Raw genomic sequence first — 25,000 nt, forward strand, 5'->3', positions numbered from 1 at the left:
TCGTTAGTACCTGGATGGGAGACCGCCTGGGAATACCAGGTGCTGTAGGCTTTTTTGTGCTCCAAGTTCAGGAAGTGAGCCATTTCTCAATTGCCTTTCAAAACTGCAAGGTCTAGCTGACTAGATGCTTAAAAGTACAAAACTCACTAGGCCCAGAGCCTACGGCCACACCACACTGATTGCGCCCGATCTCGTCTGATCTCGGAAGCTAAGCAGTGTCGGGCCTAGTTAGTACCTGGATGGGAGACCACCTGGGAATACCAGGTGCTGTAGGCTTTTTTGTGCTCCAAGTTCAGGAAGTGAGCCATTTCACAATTGCCTTTCAAAACTGCAAGGTCTAGCCGACTAGATGCTTAAAAGTACAAAACTCACTAGGCCCAGAGCCTACGGCCACACCACACTGAAGGTGCCCGATCTCGGAAGCTAAGCAGGGTCAGGCCTAGTTAGTACCTGGATGGGAGACTGCCTGGGAATACCAGGTGCTGTAGGCTTTTTTGTGCTCCATGATTAGTAATTGCGCAACTTCTCAATTATTTTTCAAATTTGGTATGTTTCCAAAATAATTGTATCCCGTTTTATAGCGGAAATGTTGGACAACATCATGAGGGCTGGAGCTACCTTTTTACATAGAATTAGCATACAGGCAGTGTGTTCATGGGTAATAAATCGACTTTCACATGTAATGCAGTACAGAGAATATTGAGTCCTTCAAGAGGCATGAAAGAAAACCATTATTGTGTTGATTGTTCTCTCCACCTCCCTGCAACAGACACAGGATGGATGAATTAAAGTTATCCTACCAGACATAGGAGTCCTGAATGGGCCCACCAGTCTTATATATCTCGCCTGATCGAGCCTGATCGAGCGATGAGCGTGGTATCATGTTGCAAGTGGCTGCATGGCTTAGCTTACTAAATGCAAATGCATAAGAGTAATATTCTTAGCATTCCTAGAGCCTACGGCCACACCACACTGAATGCACCCGATCTCGTCTGATCTCGGAAGTTAAGCAGTGTCAGGCCTAGTTAGTACCTGGATGGGAGACCGCCTGGGAATACCAGGTGCTGTAGGCTTTTTTGTGCTCCAAGTTCAGGAAGTGAGCCCTTTCTCAATTGCCTTTTAAAACTGCAAGGTCTAGCCGACTAGATGCTTAAAAGTACAAAACTCACTAGGCCCAGAGCCTACGGCCACACCACACTGAATGTGCCCACACTGAATGTGCCCGATCTCGGAAGCTAAGCAGGGTCAGGCCTAGTTAGTACCTGGATGGGAGACTGCCTGGGAATACCAGGTGCTGTAGGCTTTTTTGTGCTCCATGATTAGTAATTGCGCAACTTCTCAATTATTTTTCAAATTTGGTATGTTTCCAAAATAATTGTATCCCGTTTTATAGCGGAAATGTTGGACAACATCATGAGGGCTGGAGCTACCTTTTTACATAGAATTAGCATACAGGTAGTGTGTTCATGGGTAATAAATCGACTTTCACATGTAATGCAGTACAGAGAATATTGAGTCCTTCAAGAGGCATGAAAGAAAACCATTATTGTGTTGATTGTTCTCTCCACCTCCCTGCAACAGACACAGGATGGATGAATTAAAGTTATCCTACCAGACATAGGAGTCCTGAATGGGCCCACCAGTCTTATATATCTCGCCTGATCGAGCGATGAGCGTGGTATCATGTTGCAAGTGGCTGCATGGCTTAGCTTACTAAATGCAAATGCATAAGAGTAATATTCTTAGCATTCCTAGAGCCTACGGCCACACCACACTGAATGCACCCGATCTCGACTGATCTCGGAAGTTAAGCAGTGTCAGGCCTAGTTAGTACCTGGATGGGAGACCGCCTGGGAATACCAGGTGCTGTAGGCTTTTTTGTGCTCCAAGTTCAGGAAGTGAGCCCTTTCTCAATTGCCTTTTAAAACTGCAAGGTCTAGCCGACTAGATGCTTAAAAGTACAAAACTCACTAGGCCCAGAGCCTACGGCCACACCACACTGAATGTGCCTGATCTCGTCTGATCTCAGAAGCTAAGCAGTGTCGGGCCTAGTTAGTACGTGGATGGAAGACCGCCTGGGAATACCAGGTGCTGTAGGCTTTTTTGTACTCCAAGTTCAGGAAGTGAGCCATTTCTCAATTGCCTTTCAAAACTGCAAGGTCTAGCCGACTAGATGCTTAAAAGTACAAAACTCACAAGAACCAGAGCCTACGGCCACACCACACTGAATGCGCCCGATCTCGTCTGATCTCGGAAGCTAAGCAGTGTCGGGCCTCGTTAGTACCTGGATGGGAGACCGCCTGGGAATACCAGGTGCTGTAGGCTTTTTTGTGCTCCAAGTTCAGGAAGTGAGCCATTTCTCAATTTCCTTTCAAAACTGCAAGGTCTAGCTGACTAGATGCTTAAAAGTACAAAACTCACTAGGCCCAGAGCCTACGGCCACACCACACTGATTTCGTCTGATCTCGGAAGCTAAGCAGTGTCGGGCCTAGTTAGTACCTGGATGGGAGACCACCTGGGAATACCAGGTGCTGTAGGCTTTTTTGTGCTCCAAGTTCAGGAAGTGAGCCATTTCACAATTGCCTTTCAAAACTGCAAGGTCTAGCCGACTAGATGCTTAAAAGTACAAAACTCACTAGGCCCAGAGCCTACGGCCACACCACACTGAATGTGCCCGATCTCGGAAGCTAAGCAGGGTCAGGCCTAGTTAGTACCTGGATGGGAGACTGCCTGGGAATACCAGGTGCTGTAGGCTTTTTTGTGCTCCATGATTAGTAATTGCGCAACTTCTCAATTATTTTTCAAATTTGGTATGTTTCCAAAATAATTGTATCCCGTTTTATAGCGGAAATGTTGGACAACATCATGAGGGCTGGAGCTACCTTTTTACATAGAATTAGCATACAGGTAGTGTGTTCATGGGTAATAAATCGACTTTCACATGTAATGCAGTACAGAGAATATTGAGTCCTTCAAGAGGCATGAAAGAAAACCATTATTGTGTTGATTGTTCTCTCCACCTCCCTGCAACAGACACAGGATGGATGAATTAAAGTTATCCTACCAGACATAGGAGTCCTGAATGGGCCCACCAGTCTTATATATCTCGCCTGATCGAGCCTGATCGAGCGATGAGCGTGGTATCATGTTGCAAGTGGCTGCATGGCTTAGCTTACTAAATGCAAATGCATAAGAGTAATATTCTTAGCATTCCTAGAGCCTACGGCCACACCACACTGAATGCACCCGATCTCGTCTGATCTCGGAAGTTAAGCAGTGTCAGGCCTAGTTAGTACCTGGATGGGAGACCGCCTGGGAATACCAGGTGCTGTAGGCTTTTTTGTACTCCAAGTTCAGGAAGTGAGCCATTTCTCAATTGCCTTTCAAAACTGCAAGGTCTAGCCGACTAGATGCTTAAAAGTACAAAACTCACTAGGCCCAGAGCCTACGGCCACACCACATTGAATGCGCCCGATCTCGTCTGATCTCGGAAGCTAAGCAGTGTCGGGCCTAGTTAGTACCTGGATGGGAGACCACCTGGGAATACCAGGTGCTGTAGGCTTTTTTGTGCTCCAAGTTCAGGAAGTGAGCCATTTCACAATTGCCTTTCAAAACTGCAAGGTCTAGCCGACTAGATGCTTAAAAGTACAAACTCACTAGGCCCAGAGCCTACGGCCACACCACACTGAATGCGCCCGATCTCGGAAGCTAAGCAGGGTCGGGCCTAGTTAGTACCTGGATGGGAGACTGCCTGGGAATACCAGGTGCTGTAGGCTTTTTTTGTGCTCCATGATTAGTAATTGCGCAACTTCTCAATTATTTTTCAAATTTGGTATGTTTCCAAAATAATTGTATCCCGTTTTATAGCGGAAATGTTGGACAACATCATGAGGGCTGGAGCTACCTTTTGACATAGAATTAGCATACAGGTAGTGTGTTCATGGGTAATAAATCAACTTTCACATGTAATGCAGTACAGAGAATATTGAGTCCTTCAAGAGGCATGAAAGAAAACCATTATTGTGTTGATTGTTCTCTCCACCTCCCTGCAACAGACACAGGATGGATGAATTAAAGTTATCCTACCAGACATAGGAGTCCTGAATGGGCCCACCAGTCTTATATATCTCGCCTGATCGAGCCTGATCGAGCGATGAGCGTGGTATCATGTTGCAAGTGGCTGCATGGCTTAGCTTACTAAATGCAAATGCATAAGAGTAATATTCTTAGCATTCCTAGAGCCTACGGCCACACCACACTGAATGCACCCGATCTCGACTGATCTCGGAAGTTAAGCAGTGTCAGGCCTAGTTAGTACCTGGATGGGAGACCGCCTGGGAATACCAGGTGCTGTAGGCTTTTTTGTGCTCCAAGTTCAGGAAGTGAGCCCTTTCTCAATTGCCTTTTAAAACTGCAAGGTCTAGCCGACTAGATGCTTAAAAGTACAAAACTCACTAGGCCCAGAGCCTACGGCCACACCACACTGAATGTGCCTGATCTCGTCTGATCTCAGAAGCTAAGCAGTGTCGGGCCTAGTTAGTACCTGGATGGAAGACCGCCTGGGAATACCAGGTGCTGTAGGCTTTTTTGTACTCCAAGTTCAGGAAGTGAGCCATTTCTCAATTGCCTTTCAAAACTGCAAGGTCTAGCCGACTAGATGCTTAAAAGTACAAAACTCACAAGAACCAGAGCCTACGGCCACACCACACTGAATGCGCCCGATCTCGTCTGATCTCGGAAGCTAAGCAGTGTCGGGCCTCGTTAGTACCTGGATGGGAGACCGCCTGGGAATACCAGGTGCTGTAGGCTTTTTTGTGCTCCAAGTTCAGGAAGTGAGCCATTTCTCAATTGCCTTTCAAAATTGCAAGGTCTAGCTGACTAGATGCTTAAAAGTACAAAACTCACTAGGCCCAGAGCCTACGGCCACACCACACTGATTGCGCCCGATCTCGTCTGATCTCGGAAGCTAAGCAGTGTCGGGCCTCGTTAGTACCTGGATGGGAGACCGCCTGGGAATACCAGGTGCTGTAGGCTTTTTTGTGCTCCAAGTTCAGGAAGTGAGCCATTTCTCAATTGCCTTTCAAAACTGCAAGGTCTAGCTGACTAGATGCTTAAAAGTACAAAACTCACTAGGCCCAGAGCCTACGGCCACACCACACTGATTGCGCCCGATCTCGTCTGATCTCGGAAGCTAAGCAGTGTCGGGCCTAGTTAGTACCTGGATGGGAGACCACCTGGGAATACCAGGTGCTGTAGGCTTTTTTGTGCTCCAAGTTCAGGAAGTGAGCCATTTCACAATTGCCTTTCAAAACTGCAAGGTCTAGCCGACTAGATGCTTAAAAGTACAAAACTCACTAGGCCCAGAGCCTACGGCAGCCTACGGCCACACCACACTGAAGGTGCCCGATCTCGGAAGCTAAGCAGGGTCAGGCCTAGTTAGTACCTGGATGGGAGACTGCCTGGGAATACCAGGTGCTGTAGGCTTTTTTGTGCTCCATGATTAGTAATTGCGCAACTTCTCAATTATTTTTCAAATTTGGTATGTTTCCAAAATAATTGTATCCCGTTTTATAGCGGAAATGTTGGACAACATCATGAGGGCTGGAGCTACCTTTTTACATAGAATTAGCATACAGGCAGTGTGTTCATGGGTAATAAATCGACTTTCACATGTAATGCAGTACAGAGAATATTGAGTCCTTCAAGAGGCATGAAAGAAAACCATTATTGTGTTGATTGTTCTCTCCACCTCCCTGCAACAGACACAGGATGGATGAATTAAAGTTATCCTACCAGACATAGGAGTCCTGAATGGGCCCACCAGTCTTATATATCTCGCCTGATCGAGCCTGATCGAGCGATGAGCGTGGTATCATGTTGCAAGTGGCTGCATGGCTTAGCTTACTAAATGCAAATGCATAAGAGTAATATTCTTAGCATTCCTAGAGCCTACGGCCACACCACACTGAATGCACCCGATCTCGTCTGATCTCGGAAGTTAAGCAGTGTCAGGCCTAGTTAGTACCTGGATGGGAGACCGCCTGGGAATACCAGGTGCTGTAGGCTTTTTTGTGCTCCAAGTTCAGGAAGTGAGCCCTTTCTCAATTGCCTTTTAAAACTGCAAGGTCTAGCCGACTAGATGCTTAAAAGTACAAAACTCACTAGGCCCAGAGCCTACGGCCACACCACACTGAATGTGCCCACACTGAATGTGCCCGATCTCGGAAGCTAAGCAGGGTCAGGCCTAGTTAGTACCTGGATGGGAGACTGCCTGGGAATACCAGGTGCTGTAGGCTTTTTTGTGCTCCATGATTAGTAATTGCGCAACTTCTCAATTATTTTTCAAATTTGGTATGTTTCCAAAATAATTGTATCCCGTTTTATAGCGGAAATGTTGGACAACATCATGAGGGCTGGAGCTACCTTTTTACATAGAATTAGCATACAGGTAGTGTGTTCATGGGTAATAAATCGACTTTCACATGTAATGCAGTACAGAGAATATTGAGTCCTTCAAGAGGCATGAAAGAAAACCATTATTGTGTTGATTGTTCTCTCCACCTCCCTGCAACAGACACAGGATGGATGAATTAAAGTTATCCTACCAGACATAGGAGTCCTGAATGGGCCCACCAGTCTTATATATCTCGCCTGATCGAGCGATGAGCGTGGTATCATGTTGCAAGTGGCTGCATGGCTTAGCTTACTAAATGCAAATGCATAAGAGTAATATTCTTAGCATTCCTAGAGCCTACGGCCACACCACACTGAATGCACCCGATCTCGACTGATCTTGGAAGTTAAGCAGTGTCAGGCCTAGTTAGTACCTGGATGGGAGACCGCCTGGGAATACCAGGTGCTGTAGGCTTTTTTGTGCTCCAAGTTCAGGAAGTGAGCCCTTTCTCAATTGCCTTTTAAAACTGCAAGGTCTAGCCGACTAGATGCTTAAAAGTACAAAACTCACTAGGCCCAGAGCCTACGGCCACACCACACTGAATGTGCCTGATCTCGTCTGATCTCAGAAGCTAAGCAGTGTCGGGCCTAGTTAGTACGTGGATGGAAGACCGCCTGGGAATACCAGGTGCTGTAGGCTTTTTTGTACTCCAAGTTCAGGAAGTGAGCCATTTCTCAATTGCCTTTCAAAACTGCAAGGTCTAGCCGACTAGATGCTTAAAAGTACAAAACTCACAAGAACCAGAGCCTACGGCCACACCACACTGAATGCGCCCGATCTCGTCTGATCTCGGAAGCTAAGCAGTGTCGGGCCTCGTTAGTACCTGGATGGGAGACCGCCTGGGAATACCAGGTGCTGTAGGCTTTTTTGTGCTCCAAGTTCAGGAAGTGAGCCATTTCTCAATTTCCTTTCAAAACTGCAAGGTCTAGCTGACTAGATGCTTAAAAGTACAAAACTCACTAGGCCCAGAGCCTACGGCCACACCACACTGATTTCGTCTGATCTCGGAAGCTAAGCAGTGTCGGGCCTAGTTAGTACCTGGATGGGAGACCACCTGGGAATACCAGGTGCTGTAGGCTTTTTTGTGCTCCAAGTTCAGGAAGTGAGCCATTTCACAATTGCCTTTCAAAACTGCAAGGTCTAGCCGACTAGATGCTTAAAAGTACAAAACTCACTAGGCCCAGAGCCTACGGCCACACCACACTGAATGTGCCCGATCTCGGAAGCTAAGCAGGGTCAGGCCTAGTTAGTACCTGGATGGGAGACTGCCTGGGAATACCAGGTGCTGTAGGCTTTTTTGTGCTCCATGATTAGTAATTGCGCAACTTCTCAATTATTTTTCAAATTTGGTATGTTTCCAAAATAATTGTATCCCGTTTTATAGCGGAAATGTTGGACAACATCATGAGGGCTGGAGCTACCTTTTTACATAGAATTAGCATACAGGTAGTGTGTTCATGGGTAATAAATCGACTTTCACATGTAATGCAGTACAGAGAATATTGAGTCCTTCAAGAGGCATGAAAGAAAACCATTATTGTGTTGATTGTTCTCTCCACCTCCCTGCAACAGACACAGGATGGATGAATTAAAGTTATCCTACCAGACATAGGAGTCCTGAATGGGCCCACCAGTCTTATATATCTCGCCTGATCGAGCCTGATCGAGCGATGAGCGTGGTATCATGTTGCAAGTGGCTGCATGGCTTAGCTTACTAAATGCAAATGCATAAGAGTAATATTCTTAGCATTCCTAGAGCCTACGGCCACACCACACTGAATGCACCCGATCTCGTCTGATCTCGGAAGTTAAGCAGTGTCAGGCCTAGTTAGTACCTGGATGGGAGACCGCCTGGGAATACCAGGTGCTGTAGGCTTTTTTGTACTCCAAGTTCAGGAAGTGAGCCATTTCTCAATTGCCTTTCAAAACTGCAAGGTCTAGCCGACTAGATGCTTAAAAGTACAAAACTCACTAGGCCCAGAGCCTACGGCCACACCACACTGAATGCGCCCGATCTCGTCTGATCTCGGAAGCTAAGCAGTGTCGGGCCTAGTTAGTACCTGGATGGGAGACCACCTGGGAATACCAGGTGCTGTAGGCTTTTTTGTGCTCCAAGTTCAGGAAGTGAGCCATTTCACAATTGCCTTTCAAAACTGCAAGGTCTAGCCGACTAGATGCTTAAAAGTACAAACTCACTAGGCCCAGAGCCTACGGCCACACCACACTGAATGCGCCCGATCTCGGAAGCTAAGCAGGGTCGGGCCTAGTTAGTACCTGGATGGGAGACTGCCTGGGAATACCAGGTGCTGTAGGCTTTTTTTGTGCTCCATGATTAGTAATTGCGCAACTTCTCAATTATTTTTCAAATTTGGTATGTTTCCAAAATAATTGTATCCCGTTTTATAGCGGAAATGTTGGACAACATCATGAGGGCTGGAGCTACCTTTTTACATAGAATTAGCATACAGGTAGTGTGTTCATGGGTAATAAATCAACTTTCACATGTAATGCAGTACAGAGAATATTGAGTCCTTCAAGAGGCATGAAAGAAAACCATTATTGTGTTGATTGTTCTCTCCACCTCCCTGCAACAGACACAGGATGGATGAATTAAAGTTATCCTACCAGACATAGGAGTCCTGAATGGGCCCACCAGTCTTATATATCTCGCCTGATCGAGCCTGATCGAGCGATGAGCGTGGTATCATGTTGCAAGTGGCTGCATGGCTTAGCTTACTAAATGCAAATGCATAAGAGTAATATTCTTAGCATTCCTAGAGCCTACGGCCACACCACACTGAATGCACCCGATCTCGACTGATCTCGGAAGTTAAGCAGTGTCAGGCCTAGTTAGTACCTGGATGGGAGACCGCCTGGGAATACCAGGTGCTGTAGGCTTTTTTGTGCTCCAAGTTCAGGAAGTGAGCCCTTTCTCAATTGCCTTTTAAAACTGCAAGGTCTAGCCGACTAGATGCTTAAAAGTACAAAACTCACTAGGCCCAGAGCCTACGGCCACACCACACTGAATGTGCCTGATCTCGTCTGATCTCAGAAGCTAAGCAGTGTCGGGCCTAGTTAGTACCTGGATGGAAGACCGCCTGGGAATACCAGGTGCTGTAGGCTTTTTTGTACTCCAAGTTCAGGAAGTGAGCCATTTCTCAATTGCCTTTCAAAACTGCAAGGTCTAGCCGACTAGATGCTTAAAAGTACAAAACTCACAAGAACCAGAGCCTACGGCCACACCACACTGAATGCGCCCGATCTCGTCTGATCTCGGAAGCTAAGCAGTGTCGGGCCTCGTTAGTACCTGGATGGGAGACCGCCTGGGAATACCAGGTGCTGTAGGCTTTTTTGTGCTCCAAGTTCAGGAAGTGAGCCATTTCTCAATTGCCTTTCAAAATTGCAAGGTCTAGCTGACTAGATGCTTAAAAGTACAAAACTCACTAGGCCCAGAGCCTACGGCCACACCACACTGATTGCGCCCGATCTCGTCTGATCTCGGAAGCTAAGCAGTGTCGGGCCTCGTTAGTACCTGGATGGGAGACCGCCTGGGAATACCAGGTGCTGTAGGCTTTTTTGTGCTCCAAGTTCAGGAAGTGAGCCATTTCTCAATTGCCTTTCAAAACTGCAAGGTCTAGCTGACTAGATGCTTAAAAGTACAAAACTCACTAGGCCCAGAGCCTACGGCCACACCACACTGATTGCGCCCGATCTCGTCTGATCTCGGAAGCTAAGCAGTGTCGGGCCTAGTTAGTACCTGGATGGGAGACCACCTGGGAATACCAGGTGCTGTAGGCTTTTTTGTGCTCCAAGTTCAGGAAGTGAGCCATTTCACAATTGCCTTTCAAAACTGCAAGGTCTAGCCGACTAGATGCTTAAAAGTACAAAACTCACTAGGCCCAGAGCCTACGGCCACACCACACTGAAGGTGCCCGATCTCGGAAGCTAAGCAGGGTCAGGCCTAGTTAGTACCTGGATGGGAGACTGCCTGGGAATACCAGGTGCTGTAGGCTTTTTTGTGCTCCATGATTAGTAATTGCGCAACTTCTCAATTATTTTTCAAATTTGGTATGTTTCCAAAATAATTGTATCCCGTTTTATAGCGGAAATGTTGGACAACATCATGAGGGCTGGAGCTACCTTTTTACATAGAATTAGCATACAGGCAGTGTGTTCATGGGTAATAAATCGACTTTCACATGTAATGCAGTACAGAGAATATTGAGTCCTTCAAGAGGCATGAAAGAAAACCATTATTGTGTTGATTGTTCTCTCCACCTCCCTGCAACAGACACAGGATGGATGAATTAAAGTTATCCTACCAGACATAGGAGTCCTGAATGGGCCCACCAGTCTTATATATCTCGCCTGATCGAGCCTGATCGAGCGATGAGCGTGGTATCATGTTGCAAGTGGCTGCATGGCTTAGCTTACTAAATGCAAATGCATAAGAGTAATATTCTTAGCATTCCTAGAGCCTACGGCCACACCACACTGAATGCACCCGATCTTGTCTGATCTCGGAAGTTAAGCAGTGTCAGGCCTAGTTAGTACCTGGATGGGAGACCGCCTGGGAATACCAGGTGCTGTAGGCTTTTTTGTGCTCCAAGTTCAGGAAGTGAGCCCTTTCTCAATTGCCTTTTAAAACTGCAAGGTCTAGCCGACTAGATGCTTAAAAGTACAAAACTCACTAGGCCCAGAGCCTACGGCCACACCACACTGAATGTGCCCACACTGAATGTGCCCGATCTCGGAAGCTAAGCAGGGTCAGGCCTAGTTAGTACCTGGATGGGAGACTGCCTGGGAATACCAGGTGCTGTAGGCTTTTTTGTGCTCCATGATTAGTAATTGCGCAACTTCTCAATTATTTTTCAAATTTGGTATGTTTCCAAAATAATTGTATCCCGTTTTATAGCGGAAATGTTGGACAACATCATGAGGGCTGGAGCTACCTTTTTACATAGAATTAGCATACAGGTAGTGTGTTCATGGGTAATAAATCGACTTTCACATGTAATGCAGTACAGAGAATATTGAGTCCTTCAAGAGGCATGAAAGAAAACCATTATTGTGTTGATTGTTCTCTCCACCTCCCTGCAACAGACACAGGATGGATGAATTAAAGTTATCCTACCAGACATAGGAGTCCTGAATGGGCCCACCAGTCTTATATATCTCGCCTGATCGAGCGATGAGCGTGGTATCATGTTGCAAGTGGCTGCATGGCTTAGCTTACTAAATGCAAATGCATAAGAGTAATATTCTTAGCATTCCTAGAGCCTACGGCCACACCACACTGAATGCACCCGATCTCGACTGATCTCGGAAGTTAAGCAGTGTCAGGCCTAGTTAGTACCTGGATGGGAGACCGCCTGGGAATACCAGGTGCTGTAGGCTTTTTTGTGCTCCAAGTTCAGGAAGTGAGCCCTTTCTCAATTGCCTTTTAAAACTGCAAGGTCTAGCCGACTAGATGCTTAAAAGTACAAAACTCACTAGGCCCAGAGCCTACGGCCACACCACACTGAATGTGCCTGATCTCGTCTGATCTCAGAAGCTAAGCAGTGTCGGGCCTAGTTAGTACGTGGATGGAAGACCGCCTGGGAATACCAGGTGCTGTAGGCTTTTTTGTACTCCAAGTTCAGGAAGTGAGCCATTTCTCAATTGCCTTTCAAAACTGCAAGGTCTAGCCGACTAGATGCTTAAAAGTACAAAACTCACAAGAACCAGAGCCTACGGCCACACCACACTGAATGCGCCCGATCTCGTCTGATCTCGGAAGCTAAGCAGTGTCGGGCCTCGTTAGTACCTGGATGGGAGACCGCCTGGGAATACCAGGTGCTGTAGGCTTTTTTGTGCTCCAAGTTCAGGAAGTGAGCCATTTCTCAATTTCCTTTCAAAACTGCAAGGTCTAGCTGACTAGATGCTTAAAAGTACAAAACTCACTAGGCCCAGAGCCTACGGCCACACCACACTGATTTCGTCTGATCTCGGAAGCTAAGCAGTGTCGGGCCTAGTTAGTACCTGGATGGGAGACCACCTGGGAATACCAGGTGCTGTAGGCTTTTTTGTGCTCCAAGTTCAGGAAGTGAGCCATTTCACAATTGCCTTTCAAAACTGCAAGGTCTAGCCGACTAGATGCTTAAAAGTACAAAACTCACTAGGCCCAGAGCCTACGGCCACACCACACTGAATGTGCCCGATCTCGGAAGCTAAGCAGGGTCAGGCCTAGTTAGTACCTGGATGGGAGACTGCCTGGGAATACCAGGTGCTGTAGGCTTTTTTGTGCTCCATGATTAGTAATTGCGCAACTTCTCAATTATTTTTCAAATTTGGTATGTTTCCAAAATAATTGTATCCCGTTTTATAGCGGAAATGTTGGACAACATCATGAGGGCTGGAGCTACCTTTTTACATAGAATTAGCATACAGGTAGTGTGTTCATGGGTAATAAATCGACTTTCACATGTAATGCAGTACAGAGAATATTGAGTCCTTCAAGAGGCATGAAAGAAAACCATTATTGTGTTGATTGTTCTCTCCACCTCCCTGCAACAGACACAGGATGGATGAATTAAAGTTATCCTACCAGACATAGGAGTCCTGAATGGGCCCACCAGTCTTATATATCTCGCCTGATCGAGCCTGATCGAGCGATGAGCGTGGTATCATGTTGCAAGTGGCTGCATGGCTTAGCTTACTAAATGCAAATGCATAAGAGTAATATTCTTAGCATTCCTAGAGCCTACGGCCACACCACACTGAATGCACCCGATCTCGTCTGATCTCGGAAGTTAAGCAGTGTCAGGCCTAGTTAGTACCTGGATGGGAGACCGCCTGGGAATACCAGGTGCTGTAGGCTTTTTTGTACTCCAAGTTCAGGAAGTGAGCCATTTCTCAATTGCCTTTCAAAACTGCAAGGTCTAGCCGACTAGATGCTTAAAAGTACAAAACTCACTAGGCCCAGAGCCTACGGCCACACCACACTGAATGCGCCCGATCTCGTCTGATCTCGGAAGCTAAGCAGTGTCGGGCCTAGTTAGTACCTGGATGGGAGACCACCTGGGAATACCAGGTGCTGTAGGCTTTTTTGTGCTCCAAGTTCAGGAAGTGAGCCATTTCACAATTGCCTTTCAAAACTGCAAGGTCTAGCCGACTAGATGCTTAAAAGTACAAACTCACTAGGCCCAGAGCCTACGGCCACACCACACTGAATGCGCCCGATCTCGGAAGCTAAGCAGGGTCGGGCCTAGTTAGTACCTGGATGGGAGACTGCCTGGGAATACCAGGTGCTGTAGGCTTTTTTTGTGCTCCATGATTAGTAATTGCGCAACTTCTCAATTATTTTTCAAATTTGGTATGTTTCCAAAATAATTGTATCCCGTTTTATAGCGGAAATGTTGGACAACATCATGAGGGCTGGAGCTACCTTTTTACATAGAATTAGCATACAGGTAGTGTGTTCATGGGTAATAAATCAACTTTCACATGTAATGCAGTACAGAGAATATTGAGTCCTTCAAGAGGCATGAAAGAAAACCATTATTGTGTTGATTGTTCTCTCCACCTCCCTGCAACAGACACAGGATGGATGAATTAAAGTTATCCTACCAGACATAGGAGTCCTGAATGGGCCCACCAGTCTTATATATCTCGCCTGATCGAGCCTGATCGAGCGATGAGCGTGGTATCATGTTGCAAGTGGCTGCATGGCTTAGCTTACTAAATGCAAATGCATAAGAGTAATATTCTTAGCATTCCTAGAGCCTACGGCCACACCACACTGAATGCACCCGATCTCGACTGATCTCGGAAGTTAAGCAGTGTCAGGCCTAGTTAGTACCTGGATGGGAGACCGCCTGGGAATACCAGGTGCTGTAGGCTTTTTTGTGCTCCAAGTTCAGGAAGTGAGCCCTTTCTCAATTGCCTTTTAAAACTGCAAGGTCTAGCCGACTAGATGCTTAAAAGTACAAAACTCACTAGGCCCAGAGCCTACGGCCACACCACACTGAATGTGCCTGATCTCGTCTGATCTCAGAAGCTAAGCAGTGTCGGGCCTAGTTAGTACCTGGATGGAAGACCGCCTGGGAATACCAGGTGCTGTAGGCTTTTTTGTACTCCAAGTTCAGGAAGTGAGCCATTTCTCAATTGCCTTTCAAAACTGCAAGGTCTAGCCGACTAGATGCTTAAAAGTACAAAACTCACAAGAACCAGAGCCTACGGCCACACCACACTGAATGCGCCCGATCTCGTCTGATCTCGGAAGCTAAGCAGTGTCGGGCCTCGTTAGTACCTGGATGGGAGACCGCCTGGGAATACCAGGTGCTGTAGGCTTTTTTGTGCTCCAAGTTCAGGAAGTGAGCCATTTCTCAATTGCCTTTCAAAATTGCAAGGTCTAGCTGACTAGATGCTTAAAAGTACAAAACTCACTAGGCCCAGAGCCTACGGCCACACCACACTGATTGCGCCCGATCTCGTCTGATCTCGGAAGCTAAGCAGTGTCGGGCCTCGTTAGTACCTGGATGGGAGACCGCCTGGGAATACCAGGTGCTGTAGGCTTTTTTGTGCTCCAAGTTCAGGAAGTGAGCCATTTCTCAATTGCCTTTCAAAACTGCAAGGTCTAGCTGACTAGATGCTTAAAAGTACAAAACTCACTAGACCCAGAGCCTACGGCCACACCACACTGATTGCGCCCGATCTCGTCTGATCTCGGAAGCTAAGCAGTGTCGGGCCTAGTTAGTACCTGGATGGGAGACCACCTGGGAATACCAGGTGCTGTAGGCTTTTTTGTGCTCCAAGTTCAGGAAGTGAGCCATTTCACAATTGCCTTTCAAAACTGCAAGGTCTAGCCGACTAGATGCTTAAAAGTACAAAACTCACTAGGCCCAGAGCCTACGGCCACACCACACTGAAGGTGCCCGATCTCGGAAGCTAAGCAGGGTCAGGCCTAGTTAGTACCTGGATGGGAGACTGCCTGGGAATACCAGGTGCTGTAGGCTTTTTTGTGCTCCATGATTAGTAATTGCGCAACTTCTCAATTATTTTTCAAATTTGGTATGTTTCCAAAATAATTGTATCCCGTTTTATAGCGGAAATGTTGGACAACATCATGAGGGCTGGAGCTACCTTTTTACATAGAATTAGCATACAGGCAGTGTGTTCATGGGTAATAAATCGACTTTCACATGTAATGCAGTACAGAGAATATTGAGTCCTTCAAGAGGCATGAAAGAAAACCATTATTGTGTTGATTGTTCTCTCCACCTCCCTGCAACAGACACAGGATGGATGAATTAAAGTTATCCTACCAGACATAGGAGTCCTGAATGGGCCCACCAGTCTTATATATCTCGCCTGATCGAGCCTGATCGAGCGATGAGCGTGGTATCATGTTGCAAGTGGCTGCATGGCTTAGCTTACTAAATGCAAATGCATAAGAGTAATATTCTTAGCATTCCTAGAGCCTACGGCCACACCACACTGAATGCACCCGATCTCGTCTGATCTCGGAAGTTAAGCAGTGTCAGGCCTAGTTAGTACCTGGATGGGAGACCGCCTGGGAATACCAGGTGCTGTAGGCTTTTTTGTGCTCCAAGTTCAGGAAGTGAGCCCTTTCTCAATTGCCTTTTAAAACTGCAAGGTCTAGCCGACTAGATGCTTAAAAGTACAAAACTCACTAGGCCCAGAGCCTACGGCCACACCACACTGAATGTGCCCACACTGAATGTGCCCGATCTCGGAAGCTAAGCAGGGTCAGGCCTAGTTAGTACCTGGATGGGAGACTGCCTGGGAATACCAGGTGCTGTAGGCTTTTTTGTGCTCCATGATTAGTAATTGCGCAACTTCTCAATTATTTTTCAAATTTGGTATGTTTCCAAAATAATTGTATCCCGTTTTATAGCGGAAATGTTGGACAACATCATGAGGGCTGGAGCTACCTTTTTACATAGAATTAGCATACAGGTAGTGTGTTCATGGGTAATAAATCGACTTTCACATGTAATGCAGTACAGAGAATATTGAGTCCTTCAAGAGGCATGAAAGAAAACCATTATTGTGTTGATTGTTCTCTCCACCTCCCTGCAACAGACACAGGATGGATGAATTAAAGTTATCCTACCAGACATAGGAGTCCTGAATGGGCCCACCAGTCTTATATATCTCGCCTGATCGAGCGATGAGCGTGGTATCATGTTGCAAGTGGCTGCATGGCTTAGCTTACTAAATGCAAATGCATAAGAGTAATATTCTTAGCATTCCTAGAGCCTACGGCCACACCACACTGAATGCACCCGATCTCGACTGATCTTGGAAGTTAAGCAGTGTCAGGCCTAGTTAGTACCTGGATGGGAGACCGCCTGGGAATACCAGGTGCTGTAGGCTTTTTTGTGCTCCAAGTTCAGGAAGTGAGCCCTTTCTCAATTGCCTTTTAAAACTGCAAGGTCTAGCCGACTAGATGCTTAAAAGTACAAAACTCACTAGGCCCAGAGCCTACGGCCACACCACACTGAATGTGCCTGATCTCGTCTGATCTCAGAAGCTAAGCAGTGTCGGGCCTAGTTAGTACGTGGATGGAAGACCGCCTGGGAATACCAGGTGCTGTAGGCTTTTTTGTACTCCAAGTTCAGGAAGTGAGCCATTTCTCAATTGCCTTTCAAAACTGCAAGGTCTAGCCGACTAGATGCTTAAAAGTACAAAACTCACAAGAACCAGAGCCTACGGCCACACCACACTGAATGCGCCCGATCTCGTCTGATCTCGGAAGCTAAGCAGTGTCGGGCCTCGTTAGTACCTGGATGGGAGACCGCCTGGGAATACCAGGTGCTGTAGGCTTTTTTGTGCTCCAAGTTCAGGAAGTGAGCCATTTCTCAATTTCCTTTCAAAACTGCAAGGTCTAGCTGACTAGATGCTTAAAAGTACAAAACTCACTAGGCCCAGAGCCTACGGCCACACCACACTGATTTCGTCTGATCTCGGAAGCTAAGCAGTGTCGGGCCTAGTTAGTACCTGGATGGGAGACCACCTGGGAATACCAGGTGCTGTAGGCTTTTTTGTGCTCCAAGTTCAGGAAGTGAGCCATTTCACAATTGCCTTTCAAAACTGCAAGGTCTAGCCGACTAGATGCTTAAAAGTACAAAACTCACTAGGCCCAGAGCCTACGGCCACACCACACTGAATGTGCCCGATCTCGGAAGCTAAGCAGGGTCAGGCCTAGTTAGTACCTGGATGGGAGACTGCCTGGGAATACCAGGTGCTGTAGGCTTTTTTGTGCTCCATGATTAGTAATTGCGCAACTTCTCAATTATTTTTCAAATTTGGTATGTTTCCAAAATAATTGTATCCCGTTTTATAGCGGAAATGTTGGACAACATCATGAGGGCTGGAGCTACCTTTTTACATAGAATTAGCATACAGGTAGTGTGTTCATGGGTAATAAATCGACTTTCACATGTAATGCAGTACAGAGAATATTGAGTCCTTCAAGAGGCATGAAAGAAAACCATTATTGTGTTGATTGTTCTCTCCACCTCCCTGCAACAGACACAGGATGGATGAATTAAAGTTATCCTACCAGACATAGGAGTCCTGAATGGGCCCACCAGTCTTATATATCTCGCCTGATCGAGCCTGATCGAGCGATGAGCGTGGTATCATGTTGCAAGTGGCTGCATGGCTTAGCTTACTAAATGCAAATGCATAAGAGTAATATTCTTAGCATTCCTAGAGCCTACGGCCACACCACACTGAATGCACCCGATCTCGTCTGATCTCGGAAGTTAAGCAGTGTCAGGCCTAGTTAGTACCTGGATGGGAGACCGCCTGGGAATACCAGGTGCTGTAGGCTTTTTTGTACTCCAAGTTCAGGAAGTGAGCCATTTCTCAATTGCCTTTCAAAACTGCAAGGTCTAGCCGACTAGATGCTTAAAAGTACAAAACTCACTAGGCCCAGAGCCTACGGCCACACCACACTGAATGCGCCCGATCTCGTCTGATCTCGGAAGCTAAGCAGTGTCGGGCCTAGTTAGTACCTGGATGGGAGACCACCTGGGAATACCAGGTGCTGTAGGCTTTTTTGTGCTCCAAGTTCAGGAAGTGAGCCATTTCACAATTGCCTTTCAAAACTGCAAGGTCTAGCCGACTAGATGCTTAAAAGTACAAACTCACTAGGCCCAGAGCCTACGGCCACACCACACTGAATGCGCCCGATCTCGGAAGCTAAGCAGGGTCGGGCCTAGTTAGTACCTGGATGGGAGACTGCCTGGGAATACCAGGTGCTGTAGGCTTTTTTTGTGCTCCATGATTAGTAATTGCGCAACTTCTCAATTATTTTTCAAATTTGGTATGTTTCCAAAATAATTGTATCCCGTTTTATAGCGGAAATGTTGGACAACATCATGAGGGCTGGAGCTACCTTTTTACATAGAATTAGCATACAGGTAGTGTGTTCATGGGTAATAAATCAACTTTCACATGTAATGCAGTACAGAGAATATTGAGTCCTTCAAGAGGCATGAAAGAAAACCATTATTGTGTTGATTGTTCTCTCCACCTCCCTGCAACAGACACAGGATGGATGAATTAAAGTTATCCTACCAGACATAGGAGTCCTGAATGGGCCCACCAGTCTTATATATCTCGCCTGATCGAGCCTGATCGAGCGATGAGCGTGGTATCATGTTGCAAGTGGCTGCATGGCTTAGCTTACTAAATGCAAATGCATAAGAGTAATATTCTTAGCATTCCTAGAGCCTACGGCCACACCACACTGAATGCACCCGATCTCGACTGATCTCGGAAGTTAAGCAGTGTCAGGCCTAGTTAGTACCTGGATGGGAGACCGCCTGGGAATACCAGGTGCTGTAGGCTTTTTTGTGCTCCAAGTTCAGGAAGTGAGCCCTTTCTCAATTGCCTTTTAAAACTGCAAGGTCTAGCCGACTAGATGCTTAAAAGTACAAAACTCACTAGGCCCAGAGCCTACGGCCACACCACACTGAATGTGCCTGATCTCGTCTGATCTCAGAAGCTAAGCAGTGTCGGGCCTAGTTAGTACCTGGATGGAAGACCGCCTGGGAATACCAGGTGCTGTAGGCTTTTTTGTACTCCAAGTTCAGGAAGTGAGCCATTTCTCAATTGCCTTTCAAAACTGCAAGGTCTAGCCGACTAGATGCTTAAAAGTACAAAACTCACAAGAACCAGAGCCTACGGCCACACCACACTGAATGCGCCCGATCTCGTCTGATCTCGGAAGCTAAGCAGTGTCGGGCCTCGTTAGTACCTGGATGGGAGACCGCCTGGGAATACCAGGTGCTGTAGGCTTTTTTGTGCTCCAAGTTCAGGAAGTGAGCCATTTCTCAATTGCCTTTCAAAATTGCAAGGTCTAGCTGACTAGATGCTTAAAAGTACAAAACTCACTAGGCCCAGAGCCTACGGCCACACCACACTGATTGCGCCCGATCTCGTCTGATCTCGGAAGCTAAGCAGTGTCGGGCCTCGTTAGTACCTGGATGGGAGACCGCCTGGGAATACCAGGTGCTGTAGGCTTTTTTGTGCTCCAAGTTCAGGAAGTGAGCCATTTCTCAATTGCCTTTCAAAACTGCAAGGTCTAGCTGACTAGATGCTTAAAAGTACAAAACTCACTAGGCCCAGAGCCTACGGCCACACCACACTGATTGCGCCCGATCTCGTCTGATCTCGGAAGCTAAGCAGTGTCGGGCCTAGTTAGTACCTGGATGGGAGACCACCTGGGAATACCAGGTGCTGTAGGCTTTTTTGTGCTCCAAGTTCAGGAAGTGAGCCATTTCACAATTGCCTTTCAAAACTGCAAGGTCTAGCCGACTAGATGCTTAAAAGTACAAAACTCACTAGGCCCAGAGCCTACGGCCACACCACACTGAAGGTGCCCGATCTCGGAAGCTAAGCAGGGTCAGGCCTAGTTAGTACCTGGATGGGAGACTGCCTGGGAATACCAGGTGCTGTAGGCTTTTTTGTGCTCCATGATTAGTAATTGCGCAACTTCTCAATTATTTTTCAAATTTGGTATGTTTCCAAAATAATTGTATCCCGTTTTATAGCGGAAATGTTGGACAACATCATGAGGGCTGGAGCTACCTTTTTACATAGAATTAGCATACAGGCAGTGTGTTCATGGGTAATAAATCGACTTTCACATGTAATGCAGTACAGAGAATATTGAGTCCTTCAAGAGGCATGAAAGAAAACCATTATTGTGTTGATTGTTCTCTCCACCTCCCTGCAACAGACACAGGATGGATGAATTAAAGTTATCCTACCAGACATAGGAGTCCTGAATGGGCCCACCAGTCTTATATATCTCGCCTGATCGAGCCTGATCGAGCGATGAGCGTGGTATCATGTTGCAAGTGGCTGCATGGCTTAGCTTACTAAATGCAAATGCATAAGAGTAATATTCTTAGCATTCCTAGAGCCTACGGCCACACCACACTGAATGCACCCGATCTCGTCTGATCTCGGAAGTTAAGCAGTGTCAGGCCTAGTTAGTACCTGGATGGGAGACCGCCTGGGAATACCAGGTGCTGTAGGCTTTTTTGTGCTCCAAGTTCAGGAAGTGAGCCCTTTCTCAATTGCCTTTTAAAACTGCAAGGTCTAGCCGACTAGATGCTTAAAAGTACAAAACTCACTAGGCCCAGAGCCTACGGCCACACCACACTGAATGTGCCCACACTGAATGTGCCCGATCTCGGAAGCTAAGCAGGGTCAGGCCTAGTTAGTACCTGGATGGGAGACTGCCTGGGAATACCAGGTGCTGTAGGCTTTTTTGTGCTCCATGATTAGTAATTGCGCAACTTCTCAATTATTTTTCAAATTTGGTATGTTTCCAAAATAATTGTATCCCGTTTTATAGCGGAAATGTTGGACAACATCATGAGGGCTGGAGCTACCTTTTTACATAGAATTAGCATACAGGTAGTGTGTTCATGGGTAATAAATCGACTTTCACATGTAATGCAGTACAGAGAATATTGAGTCCTTCAAGAGGCATGAAAGAAAACCATTATTGTGTTGATTGTTCTCTCCACCTCCCTGCAACAGACACAGGATGGATGAATTAAAGTTATCCTACCAGACATAGGAGTCCTGAATGGGCCCACCAGTCTTATATATCTCGCCTGATCGAGCCTGATCGAGCGCTGATCGAGCGATGAGCGTGGTATCATGTTGCAAGTGGCTGCATGGCTTAGCTTACTAAATGCAAATGCATAAGAGTAATATTCTTAGCATTCCTAGAGCCTACGGCCACACCACACTGAATGCACCCGATCTCGACTGATCTCGGAAGTTAAGCAGTGTCAGGCCTAGTTAGTACCTGGATGGGAGACCGCCTGGGAATACCAGGTGCTGTAGGCTTTTTTGTGCTCCAAGTTCAGGAAGTGAGCCCTTTCTCAATTGCCTTTTAAAACTGCAAGGTCTAGCCGACTAGATGCTTAAAAGTACAAAACTCACTAGGCCCAGAGCCTACGGCCACACCACACTGAATGTGCCTGATCTCGTCTGATCTCAGAAGCTAAGCAGTGTCGGGCCTAGTTAGTACCTGGATGGAAGACCGCCTGGGAATACCAGGTGCTGTAGGCTTTTTTGTACTCCAAGTTCAGGAAGTGAGCCATTTCTCAATTGCCTTTCAAAACTGCAAGGTCTAGCCGACTAGATGCTTAAAAGTACAAAACTCACAAGAACCAGAGCCTACGGCCACACCACACTGAATGCGCCCGATCTCGTCTGATCTCGGAAGCTAAGCAGTGTCGGGCCTCGTTAGTACCTGGATGGGAGACCGCCTGGGAATACCAGGTGCTGTAGGCTTTTTTGTGCTCCAAGTTCAGGAAGTGAGCCATTTCTCAACTGCCTTTCAAAATTGCAAGGTCTAGCTGACTAGATGCTTAAAAGTACAAAACTCACTAGGCCCAGAGCCTACGGCCACACCACACTGATTGCGCCCGATCTCGTCTGATCTCGGAAGCTAAGCAGTGTCGGGCCTCGTTAGTACCTGGATGGGAGACCGCCTGGGAATACCAGGTGCTGTAGGCTTTTTTGTGCTCCAAGTTCAGGAAGTGAGCCATTTCTCAATTGCCTTTCAAAACTGCAAGGTCTAGCTGACTAGATGCTTAAAAGTACAAAACTCACTAGGCCCAGAGCCTACGGCCACACCACACTGATTGCGCCCGATCTCGGAAGCTAAGCAGTGTCGGGCCTAGTTAGTACCTGGATGGGAGACCACCTGGGAATACCAGGTGCTGTAGGCTTTTTTGTGCTCCAAGTTCAGGAAGTGAGCCATTTCACAATTGCCTTTCAAAACTGCAAGGTCTAGCCGACTAGATGCTTAAAAGTACAAAACTCACTAGGCCCAGAGCCTACGGCCACACCACACTGAATGTGCCCGATCTCGGAAGCTAAGCAGGGTCAGGCCTAGTTAGTACCTGGATGGGAGACTGCCTGGGAATACCAGGTGCTGTAGGCTTTTTTGTGCTCCATGATTAGTAATTGCGCAACTTCTCAATTATTTTTCAAATTTGGTATGTTTCCAAAATAATTGTATCCCGTTTTATAGCGGAAATGTTGGACAACATCATGAGGGCTGGAGCTACCTTTTTACATAGAATTAGCATACAGGTAGTGTGTTCATGGGTAATAAATCGACTTTCACATGTAATGCAGTACAGAGAATATTGAGTCCTTCAAGAGGCATGAAAGAAAACCATTATTGTGTTGATTGTTCTCTCCACCTCCCTGCAACAGACACAGGATGGATGAATTAAAGTTATCCTACCAGACATAGGAGTCCTGAATGGGCCCACCAGTCTTATATATCTCGCCTGATCGAGCCTGATCGAGCGATGAGCGTGGTATCATGTTGCAAGTGGCTGCATGGCTTAGCTTACTAAATGCAAATGCATAAGAGTAATATTCTTAGCATTCCTAGAGCCTACGGCCACACCACACTGAATGCACCCGATCTCGTCTGATCTCGGAAGTTAAGCAGTGTCAGGCCTAGTTAGTACCTGGATGGGAGACCGCCTGGGAATACCAGGTGCTGTAGGCTTTTTTGTGCTCCAAGTTCAGGAAGTGAGCCCTTTCTCAATTGCCTTTTAAAACTGCAAGGTCTAGCCGACTAGATGCTTAAAAGTACAACACTCACTAGGCCCAGAGCCTACGGCCACACCACACTGAATGCGCCTGATCTCGTCTGATCTCAGAAGCTAAGCAGTGTCGGGCCTAGTTAGTACCTGGATGGGAGACCGCCTGGGAATACCAGGTGCTGTAGGCTTTTTTGTACTCCAAGTTCAGGAAGTGAGCCATTTCTCAATTGCCTTTCAAAACTGCAAGGTCTAGCCGACTAGATGCTTAAAAGTACAAAACTCACTAGGCCCAGAGCCTACGGCCACACCACACTGAATGCGCCCGATCTCGTCTGATCTCGGAAGCTAAGCAGTGTCGGGCCTAGTTAGTACCTGGATGGGAGACCACCTGGGAATACCAGGTGCTGTAGGCTTTTTTGTGCTCCAAGTTCAGGAAGTGAGCCATTTCACAATTGCCTTTCAAAACTGCAAGGTCTAGCCGACTAGATGCTTAAAAGTACAAACTCACTAGGCCCAGAGCCTACGGCCACACCACACTGAATGCGCCCGATCTCGGAAGCTAAGCAGGGTCGGGCCTAGTTAGTACCTGGATGGGAGACTGCCTGGGAATACCAGGTGCTGTAGGCTTTTTTTGTGCTCCATGATTAGTAATTGCGCAACTTCTCAATTATTTTTCAAATTTGGTATGTTTCCAAAATAATTGTATCCCGTTTTATAGCGGAAATGTTGGACAACATCATGAGGGCTGGAGCTACCTTTTTACATAGAATTAGCATACAGGTAGTGTGTTCATGGGTAATAAATCAACTTTCACATGTAATGCAGTACAGAGAATATTGAGTCCTTCAAGAGGCATGAAAGAAAACCATTATTGTGTTGATTGTTCTCTCCACCTCCCTGCAACAGACACAGGATGGATGAATTAAAGTTATCCTACCAGACATAGGAGTCCTGAATGGGCCCACCAGTCTTATATATCTCGCCTGATCGAGCCTGATCGAGCGATGAGCGTGGTATCATGTTGCAAGTGGCTGCATGGCTTAGCTTACTAAATGCAAATGCATAAGAGTAATATTCTTAGCATTCCTAGAGCCTACGGCCACACCACACTGAATGCACCCGATCTCGACTGATCTCGGAAGTTAAGCAGTGTCAGGCCTAGTTAGTACCTGGATGGGAGACCGCCTGGGAATACCAGGTGCTGTAGGCTTTTTTGTGCTCCAAGTTCAGGAAGTGAGCCCTTTCTCAATTGCCTTTTAAAACTGCAAGGTCTAGCCGACTAGATGCTTAAAAGTACAAAACTCACTAGGCCCAGAGCCTACGGCCACACCACACTGAATGTGCCTGATCTCGTCTGATCTCAGAAGCTAAGCAGTGTCGGGCCTAGTTAGTACCTGGATGGAAGACCGCCTGGGAATACCAGGTGCTGTAGGCTTTT

General features: G+C 46.8%; 56 non-coding genes and 20 pseudogenes across 56 annotated transcripts in view; all 76 read left to right on the top strand.

Moving 5' to 3' along the window:
• LOC138549883 (5S ribosomal RNA) overlaps nucleotides 1-51 on the top strand; it is a 119-nt gene extending 68 nt beyond the window's left edge. Inside the window, exon 1 of the ribosomal RNA XR_011293653.1 lies at nucleotides 1-51. This exon is cut by the window's left edge and continues 68 nt beyond it. This is a non-coding gene — a ribosomal RNA (5S ribosomal RNA).
• A 106-nt stretch (nucleotides 52-157) lies between these two features.
• On the top strand, nucleotides 158-276 carry LOC138547599 (5S ribosomal RNA). Its single transcript, XR_011291432.1, has one exon. It is a non-coding gene; the product is annotated as a 5S ribosomal RNA (ribosomal RNA).
• Nucleotides 277-382: 106 nt separating this feature from the next.
• On the top strand, nucleotides 383-491 carry LOC138546803 (5S ribosomal RNA; annotated as a pseudogene).
• A 463-nt stretch (nucleotides 492-954) lies between these two features.
• On the top strand, nucleotides 955-1,073 carry LOC138548817 (5S ribosomal RNA). The gene has a single exon (XR_011292611.1). It is a non-coding gene; the product is annotated as a 5S ribosomal RNA (ribosomal RNA).
• Nucleotides 1,074-1,756: 683 nt separating this feature from the next.
• Nucleotides 1,757-1,875, top strand: LOC138538336 (5S ribosomal RNA). The gene has a single exon (XR_011286440.1). It is a non-coding gene; the product is annotated as a 5S ribosomal RNA (ribosomal RNA).
• Nucleotides 1,876-1,981: 106 nt separating this feature from the next.
• LOC138541875 (5S ribosomal RNA) lies at nucleotides 1,982-2,100 on the top strand. The gene has a single exon (XR_011289870.1). It is a non-coding gene; the product is annotated as a 5S ribosomal RNA (ribosomal RNA).
• A 106-nt stretch (nucleotides 2,101-2,206) lies between these two features.
• Nucleotides 2,207-2,325, top strand: LOC138549885 (5S ribosomal RNA). The gene has a single exon (XR_011293655.1). It is a non-coding gene; the product is annotated as a 5S ribosomal RNA (ribosomal RNA).
• A 106-nt stretch (nucleotides 2,326-2,431) lies between these two features.
• LOC138544378 (5S ribosomal RNA) lies at nucleotides 2,432-2,540 on the top strand (annotated as a pseudogene).
• A 106-nt stretch (nucleotides 2,541-2,646) lies between these two features.
• On the top strand, nucleotides 2,647-2,755 carry LOC138546063 (5S ribosomal RNA; annotated as a pseudogene).
• A 463-nt stretch (nucleotides 2,756-3,218) lies between these two features.
• Nucleotides 3,219-3,337, top strand: LOC138548818 (5S ribosomal RNA). Its single transcript, XR_011292612.1, has one exon. It is a non-coding gene; the product is annotated as a 5S ribosomal RNA (ribosomal RNA).
• A 106-nt stretch (nucleotides 3,338-3,443) lies between these two features.
• Nucleotides 3,444-3,562, top strand: LOC138548496 (5S ribosomal RNA). Its single transcript, XR_011292296.1, has one exon. It is a non-coding gene; the product is annotated as a 5S ribosomal RNA (ribosomal RNA).
• A 105-nt stretch (nucleotides 3,563-3,667) lies between these two features.
• LOC138543340 (5S ribosomal RNA) lies at nucleotides 3,668-3,776 on the top strand (annotated as a pseudogene).
• Nucleotides 3,777-4,240: 464 nt separating this feature from the next.
• Nucleotides 4,241-4,359, top strand: LOC138538337 (5S ribosomal RNA). Its single transcript, XR_011286441.1, has one exon. It is a non-coding gene; the product is annotated as a 5S ribosomal RNA (ribosomal RNA).
• Nucleotides 4,360-4,465: 106 nt separating this feature from the next.
• On the top strand, nucleotides 4,466-4,584 carry LOC138539562 (5S ribosomal RNA). Its single transcript, XR_011287626.1, has one exon. It is a non-coding gene; the product is annotated as a 5S ribosomal RNA (ribosomal RNA).
• A 106-nt stretch (nucleotides 4,585-4,690) lies between these two features.
• Nucleotides 4,691-4,809, top strand: LOC138549886 (5S ribosomal RNA). The gene has a single exon (XR_011293656.1). It is a non-coding gene; the product is annotated as a 5S ribosomal RNA (ribosomal RNA).
• A 106-nt stretch (nucleotides 4,810-4,915) lies between these two features.
• LOC138536920 (5S ribosomal RNA) lies at nucleotides 4,916-5,034 on the top strand. The gene has a single exon (XR_011285077.1). It is a non-coding gene; the product is annotated as a 5S ribosomal RNA (ribosomal RNA).
• A 106-nt stretch (nucleotides 5,035-5,140) lies between these two features.
• On the top strand, nucleotides 5,141-5,259 carry LOC138547600 (5S ribosomal RNA). The gene has a single exon (XR_011291433.1). It is a non-coding gene; the product is annotated as a 5S ribosomal RNA (ribosomal RNA).
• A 116-nt stretch (nucleotides 5,260-5,375) lies between these two features.
• LOC138546804 (5S ribosomal RNA) lies at nucleotides 5,376-5,484 on the top strand (annotated as a pseudogene).
• A 463-nt stretch (nucleotides 5,485-5,947) lies between these two features.
• On the top strand, nucleotides 5,948-6,066 carry LOC138548819 (5S ribosomal RNA). The gene has a single exon (XR_011292613.1). It is a non-coding gene; the product is annotated as a 5S ribosomal RNA (ribosomal RNA).
• A 683-nt stretch (nucleotides 6,067-6,749) lies between these two features.
• On the top strand, nucleotides 6,750-6,868 carry LOC138541949 (5S ribosomal RNA). The gene has a single exon (XR_011289941.1). It is a non-coding gene; the product is annotated as a 5S ribosomal RNA (ribosomal RNA).
• Nucleotides 6,869-6,974: 106 nt separating this feature from the next.
• LOC138541876 (5S ribosomal RNA) lies at nucleotides 6,975-7,093 on the top strand. Its single transcript, XR_011289871.1, has one exon. It is a non-coding gene; the product is annotated as a 5S ribosomal RNA (ribosomal RNA).
• Nucleotides 7,094-7,199: 106 nt separating this feature from the next.
• LOC138549887 (5S ribosomal RNA) lies at nucleotides 7,200-7,318 on the top strand. The gene has a single exon (XR_011293657.1). It is a non-coding gene; the product is annotated as a 5S ribosomal RNA (ribosomal RNA).
• A 106-nt stretch (nucleotides 7,319-7,424) lies between these two features.
• LOC138544379 (5S ribosomal RNA) lies at nucleotides 7,425-7,533 on the top strand (annotated as a pseudogene).
• Nucleotides 7,534-7,639: 106 nt separating this feature from the next.
• Nucleotides 7,640-7,748, top strand: LOC138546064 (5S ribosomal RNA; annotated as a pseudogene).
• A 463-nt stretch (nucleotides 7,749-8,211) lies between these two features.
• Nucleotides 8,212-8,330, top strand: LOC138548820 (5S ribosomal RNA). Its single transcript, XR_011292614.1, has one exon. It is a non-coding gene; the product is annotated as a 5S ribosomal RNA (ribosomal RNA).
• A 106-nt stretch (nucleotides 8,331-8,436) lies between these two features.
• On the top strand, nucleotides 8,437-8,555 carry LOC138547567 (5S ribosomal RNA). The gene has a single exon (XR_011291402.1). It is a non-coding gene; the product is annotated as a 5S ribosomal RNA (ribosomal RNA).
• Nucleotides 8,556-8,660: 105 nt separating this feature from the next.
• LOC138543342 (5S ribosomal RNA) lies at nucleotides 8,661-8,769 on the top strand (annotated as a pseudogene).
• A 464-nt stretch (nucleotides 8,770-9,233) lies between these two features.
• On the top strand, nucleotides 9,234-9,352 carry LOC138538339 (5S ribosomal RNA). Its single transcript, XR_011286443.1, has one exon. It is a non-coding gene; the product is annotated as a 5S ribosomal RNA (ribosomal RNA).
• Nucleotides 9,353-9,458: 106 nt separating this feature from the next.
• On the top strand, nucleotides 9,459-9,577 carry LOC138539564 (5S ribosomal RNA). Its single transcript, XR_011287628.1, has one exon. It is a non-coding gene; the product is annotated as a 5S ribosomal RNA (ribosomal RNA).
• Nucleotides 9,578-9,683: 106 nt separating this feature from the next.
• On the top strand, nucleotides 9,684-9,802 carry LOC138549888 (5S ribosomal RNA). The gene has a single exon (XR_011293658.1). It is a non-coding gene; the product is annotated as a 5S ribosomal RNA (ribosomal RNA).
• Nucleotides 9,803-9,908: 106 nt separating this feature from the next.
• LOC138536921 (5S ribosomal RNA) lies at nucleotides 9,909-10,027 on the top strand. Its single transcript, XR_011285078.1, has one exon. It is a non-coding gene; the product is annotated as a 5S ribosomal RNA (ribosomal RNA).
• A 106-nt stretch (nucleotides 10,028-10,133) lies between these two features.
• Nucleotides 10,134-10,252, top strand: LOC138547601 (5S ribosomal RNA). Its single transcript, XR_011291434.1, has one exon. It is a non-coding gene; the product is annotated as a 5S ribosomal RNA (ribosomal RNA).
• A 106-nt stretch (nucleotides 10,253-10,358) lies between these two features.
• LOC138546805 (5S ribosomal RNA) lies at nucleotides 10,359-10,467 on the top strand (annotated as a pseudogene).
• A 463-nt stretch (nucleotides 10,468-10,930) lies between these two features.
• On the top strand, nucleotides 10,931-11,049 carry LOC138540463 (5S ribosomal RNA). Its single transcript, XR_011288510.1, has one exon. It is a non-coding gene; the product is annotated as a 5S ribosomal RNA (ribosomal RNA).
• Nucleotides 11,050-11,732: 683 nt separating this feature from the next.
• On the top strand, nucleotides 11,733-11,851 carry LOC138538340 (5S ribosomal RNA). The gene has a single exon (XR_011286444.1). It is a non-coding gene; the product is annotated as a 5S ribosomal RNA (ribosomal RNA).
• Nucleotides 11,852-11,957: 106 nt separating this feature from the next.
• LOC138541877 (5S ribosomal RNA) lies at nucleotides 11,958-12,076 on the top strand. Its single transcript, XR_011289872.1, has one exon. It is a non-coding gene; the product is annotated as a 5S ribosomal RNA (ribosomal RNA).
• Nucleotides 12,077-12,182: 106 nt separating this feature from the next.
• LOC138549889 (5S ribosomal RNA) lies at nucleotides 12,183-12,301 on the top strand. Its single transcript, XR_011293659.1, has one exon. It is a non-coding gene; the product is annotated as a 5S ribosomal RNA (ribosomal RNA).
• A 106-nt stretch (nucleotides 12,302-12,407) lies between these two features.
• Nucleotides 12,408-12,516, top strand: LOC138544380 (5S ribosomal RNA; annotated as a pseudogene).
• Nucleotides 12,517-12,622: 106 nt separating this feature from the next.
• LOC138546065 (5S ribosomal RNA) lies at nucleotides 12,623-12,731 on the top strand (annotated as a pseudogene).
• A 463-nt stretch (nucleotides 12,732-13,194) lies between these two features.
• On the top strand, nucleotides 13,195-13,313 carry LOC138548821 (5S ribosomal RNA). Its single transcript, XR_011292615.1, has one exon. It is a non-coding gene; the product is annotated as a 5S ribosomal RNA (ribosomal RNA).
• A 106-nt stretch (nucleotides 13,314-13,419) lies between these two features.
• Nucleotides 13,420-13,538, top strand: LOC138547579 (5S ribosomal RNA). Its single transcript, XR_011291414.1, has one exon. It is a non-coding gene; the product is annotated as a 5S ribosomal RNA (ribosomal RNA).
• Nucleotides 13,539-13,643: 105 nt separating this feature from the next.
• On the top strand, nucleotides 13,644-13,752 carry LOC138543343 (5S ribosomal RNA; annotated as a pseudogene).
• A 464-nt stretch (nucleotides 13,753-14,216) lies between these two features.
• On the top strand, nucleotides 14,217-14,335 carry LOC138538341 (5S ribosomal RNA). The gene has a single exon (XR_011286445.1). It is a non-coding gene; the product is annotated as a 5S ribosomal RNA (ribosomal RNA).
• A 106-nt stretch (nucleotides 14,336-14,441) lies between these two features.
• Nucleotides 14,442-14,560, top strand: LOC138539565 (5S ribosomal RNA). Its single transcript, XR_011287629.1, has one exon. It is a non-coding gene; the product is annotated as a 5S ribosomal RNA (ribosomal RNA).
• Nucleotides 14,561-14,666: 106 nt separating this feature from the next.
• Nucleotides 14,667-14,785, top strand: LOC138549890 (5S ribosomal RNA). The gene has a single exon (XR_011293660.1). It is a non-coding gene; the product is annotated as a 5S ribosomal RNA (ribosomal RNA).
• A 106-nt stretch (nucleotides 14,786-14,891) lies between these two features.
• Nucleotides 14,892-15,010, top strand: LOC138536922 (5S ribosomal RNA). The gene has a single exon (XR_011285079.1). It is a non-coding gene; the product is annotated as a 5S ribosomal RNA (ribosomal RNA).
• A 106-nt stretch (nucleotides 15,011-15,116) lies between these two features.
• LOC138547602 (5S ribosomal RNA) lies at nucleotides 15,117-15,235 on the top strand. The gene has a single exon (XR_011291435.1). It is a non-coding gene; the product is annotated as a 5S ribosomal RNA (ribosomal RNA).
• A 106-nt stretch (nucleotides 15,236-15,341) lies between these two features.
• On the top strand, nucleotides 15,342-15,450 carry LOC138546806 (5S ribosomal RNA; annotated as a pseudogene).
• Nucleotides 15,451-15,913: 463 nt separating this feature from the next.
• Nucleotides 15,914-16,032, top strand: LOC138548822 (5S ribosomal RNA). The gene has a single exon (XR_011292616.1). It is a non-coding gene; the product is annotated as a 5S ribosomal RNA (ribosomal RNA).
• Nucleotides 16,033-16,715: 683 nt separating this feature from the next.
• On the top strand, nucleotides 16,716-16,834 carry LOC138541950 (5S ribosomal RNA). The gene has a single exon (XR_011289942.1). It is a non-coding gene; the product is annotated as a 5S ribosomal RNA (ribosomal RNA).
• A 106-nt stretch (nucleotides 16,835-16,940) lies between these two features.
• On the top strand, nucleotides 16,941-17,059 carry LOC138541878 (5S ribosomal RNA). The gene has a single exon (XR_011289873.1). It is a non-coding gene; the product is annotated as a 5S ribosomal RNA (ribosomal RNA).
• Nucleotides 17,060-17,165: 106 nt separating this feature from the next.
• On the top strand, nucleotides 17,166-17,284 carry LOC138549891 (5S ribosomal RNA). The gene has a single exon (XR_011293661.1). It is a non-coding gene; the product is annotated as a 5S ribosomal RNA (ribosomal RNA).
• Nucleotides 17,285-17,390: 106 nt separating this feature from the next.
• Nucleotides 17,391-17,499, top strand: LOC138544381 (5S ribosomal RNA; annotated as a pseudogene).
• Nucleotides 17,500-17,605: 106 nt separating this feature from the next.
• Nucleotides 17,606-17,714, top strand: LOC138546066 (5S ribosomal RNA; annotated as a pseudogene).
• Nucleotides 17,715-18,177: 463 nt separating this feature from the next.
• Nucleotides 18,178-18,296, top strand: LOC138548823 (5S ribosomal RNA). Its single transcript, XR_011292617.1, has one exon. It is a non-coding gene; the product is annotated as a 5S ribosomal RNA (ribosomal RNA).
• A 106-nt stretch (nucleotides 18,297-18,402) lies between these two features.
• Nucleotides 18,403-18,521, top strand: LOC138547591 (5S ribosomal RNA). The gene has a single exon (XR_011291425.1). It is a non-coding gene; the product is annotated as a 5S ribosomal RNA (ribosomal RNA).
• Nucleotides 18,522-18,626: 105 nt separating this feature from the next.
• Nucleotides 18,627-18,735, top strand: LOC138543344 (5S ribosomal RNA; annotated as a pseudogene).
• Nucleotides 18,736-19,199: 464 nt separating this feature from the next.
• LOC138538342 (5S ribosomal RNA) lies at nucleotides 19,200-19,318 on the top strand. The gene has a single exon (XR_011286446.1). It is a non-coding gene; the product is annotated as a 5S ribosomal RNA (ribosomal RNA).
• Nucleotides 19,319-19,424: 106 nt separating this feature from the next.
• On the top strand, nucleotides 19,425-19,543 carry LOC138539566 (5S ribosomal RNA). The gene has a single exon (XR_011287630.1). It is a non-coding gene; the product is annotated as a 5S ribosomal RNA (ribosomal RNA).
• Nucleotides 19,544-19,649: 106 nt separating this feature from the next.
• Nucleotides 19,650-19,768, top strand: LOC138549892 (5S ribosomal RNA). Its single transcript, XR_011293662.1, has one exon. It is a non-coding gene; the product is annotated as a 5S ribosomal RNA (ribosomal RNA).
• A 106-nt stretch (nucleotides 19,769-19,874) lies between these two features.
• Nucleotides 19,875-19,993, top strand: LOC138536923 (5S ribosomal RNA). The gene has a single exon (XR_011285080.1). It is a non-coding gene; the product is annotated as a 5S ribosomal RNA (ribosomal RNA).
• A 106-nt stretch (nucleotides 19,994-20,099) lies between these two features.
• On the top strand, nucleotides 20,100-20,218 carry LOC138547604 (5S ribosomal RNA). Its single transcript, XR_011291437.1, has one exon. It is a non-coding gene; the product is annotated as a 5S ribosomal RNA (ribosomal RNA).
• Nucleotides 20,219-20,324: 106 nt separating this feature from the next.
• LOC138546808 (5S ribosomal RNA) lies at nucleotides 20,325-20,433 on the top strand (annotated as a pseudogene).
• A 463-nt stretch (nucleotides 20,434-20,896) lies between these two features.
• LOC138548825 (5S ribosomal RNA) lies at nucleotides 20,897-21,015 on the top strand. The gene has a single exon (XR_011292619.1). It is a non-coding gene; the product is annotated as a 5S ribosomal RNA (ribosomal RNA).
• A 704-nt stretch (nucleotides 21,016-21,719) lies between these two features.
• On the top strand, nucleotides 21,720-21,838 carry LOC138538343 (5S ribosomal RNA). The gene has a single exon (XR_011286447.1). It is a non-coding gene; the product is annotated as a 5S ribosomal RNA (ribosomal RNA).
• A 106-nt stretch (nucleotides 21,839-21,944) lies between these two features.
• On the top strand, nucleotides 21,945-22,063 carry LOC138539567 (5S ribosomal RNA). The gene has a single exon (XR_011287631.1). It is a non-coding gene; the product is annotated as a 5S ribosomal RNA (ribosomal RNA).
• Nucleotides 22,064-22,169: 106 nt separating this feature from the next.
• Nucleotides 22,170-22,288, top strand: LOC138549893 (5S ribosomal RNA). The gene has a single exon (XR_011293663.1). It is a non-coding gene; the product is annotated as a 5S ribosomal RNA (ribosomal RNA).
• A 106-nt stretch (nucleotides 22,289-22,394) lies between these two features.
• LOC138536924 (5S ribosomal RNA) lies at nucleotides 22,395-22,513 on the top strand. The gene has a single exon (XR_011285081.1). It is a non-coding gene; the product is annotated as a 5S ribosomal RNA (ribosomal RNA).
• A 106-nt stretch (nucleotides 22,514-22,619) lies between these two features.
• LOC138542690 (5S ribosomal RNA) lies at nucleotides 22,620-22,728 on the top strand (annotated as a pseudogene).
• A 106-nt stretch (nucleotides 22,729-22,834) lies between these two features.
• LOC138546068 (5S ribosomal RNA) lies at nucleotides 22,835-22,943 on the top strand (annotated as a pseudogene).
• Nucleotides 22,944-23,406: 463 nt separating this feature from the next.
• Nucleotides 23,407-23,525, top strand: LOC138548826 (5S ribosomal RNA). Its single transcript, XR_011292620.1, has one exon. It is a non-coding gene; the product is annotated as a 5S ribosomal RNA (ribosomal RNA).
• Nucleotides 23,526-23,631: 106 nt separating this feature from the next.
• Nucleotides 23,632-23,750, top strand: LOC138539881 (5S ribosomal RNA). Its single transcript, XR_011287942.1, has one exon. It is a non-coding gene; the product is annotated as a 5S ribosomal RNA (ribosomal RNA).
• A 106-nt stretch (nucleotides 23,751-23,856) lies between these two features.
• On the top strand, nucleotides 23,857-23,975 carry LOC138547603 (5S ribosomal RNA). Its single transcript, XR_011291436.1, has one exon. It is a non-coding gene; the product is annotated as a 5S ribosomal RNA (ribosomal RNA).
• Nucleotides 23,976-24,080: 105 nt separating this feature from the next.
• On the top strand, nucleotides 24,081-24,189 carry LOC138543345 (5S ribosomal RNA; annotated as a pseudogene).
• A 464-nt stretch (nucleotides 24,190-24,653) lies between these two features.
• LOC138538344 (5S ribosomal RNA) lies at nucleotides 24,654-24,772 on the top strand. Its single transcript, XR_011286448.1, has one exon. It is a non-coding gene; the product is annotated as a 5S ribosomal RNA (ribosomal RNA).
• A 106-nt stretch (nucleotides 24,773-24,878) lies between these two features.
• LOC138539568 (5S ribosomal RNA) lies at nucleotides 24,879-24,997 on the top strand. The gene has a single exon (XR_011287632.1). It is a non-coding gene; the product is annotated as a 5S ribosomal RNA (ribosomal RNA).
• The last annotated feature ends 3 nt before the right edge of the window (nucleotides 24,998-25,000 follow it).

The sequence above is a fragment of the Ambystoma mexicanum genome, unplaced genomic scaffold, assembly GCF_040938575.1.
Source record: "Ambystoma mexicanum isolate Mex_15411 unplaced genomic scaffold, UKY_AmexF1_1 Mex_scaf10, whole genome shotgun sequence".
In the NCBI taxonomy this organism is placed as follows: domain Eukaryota; kingdom Metazoa; phylum Chordata; class Amphibia; order Caudata; family Ambystomatidae; genus Ambystoma; species Ambystoma mexicanum.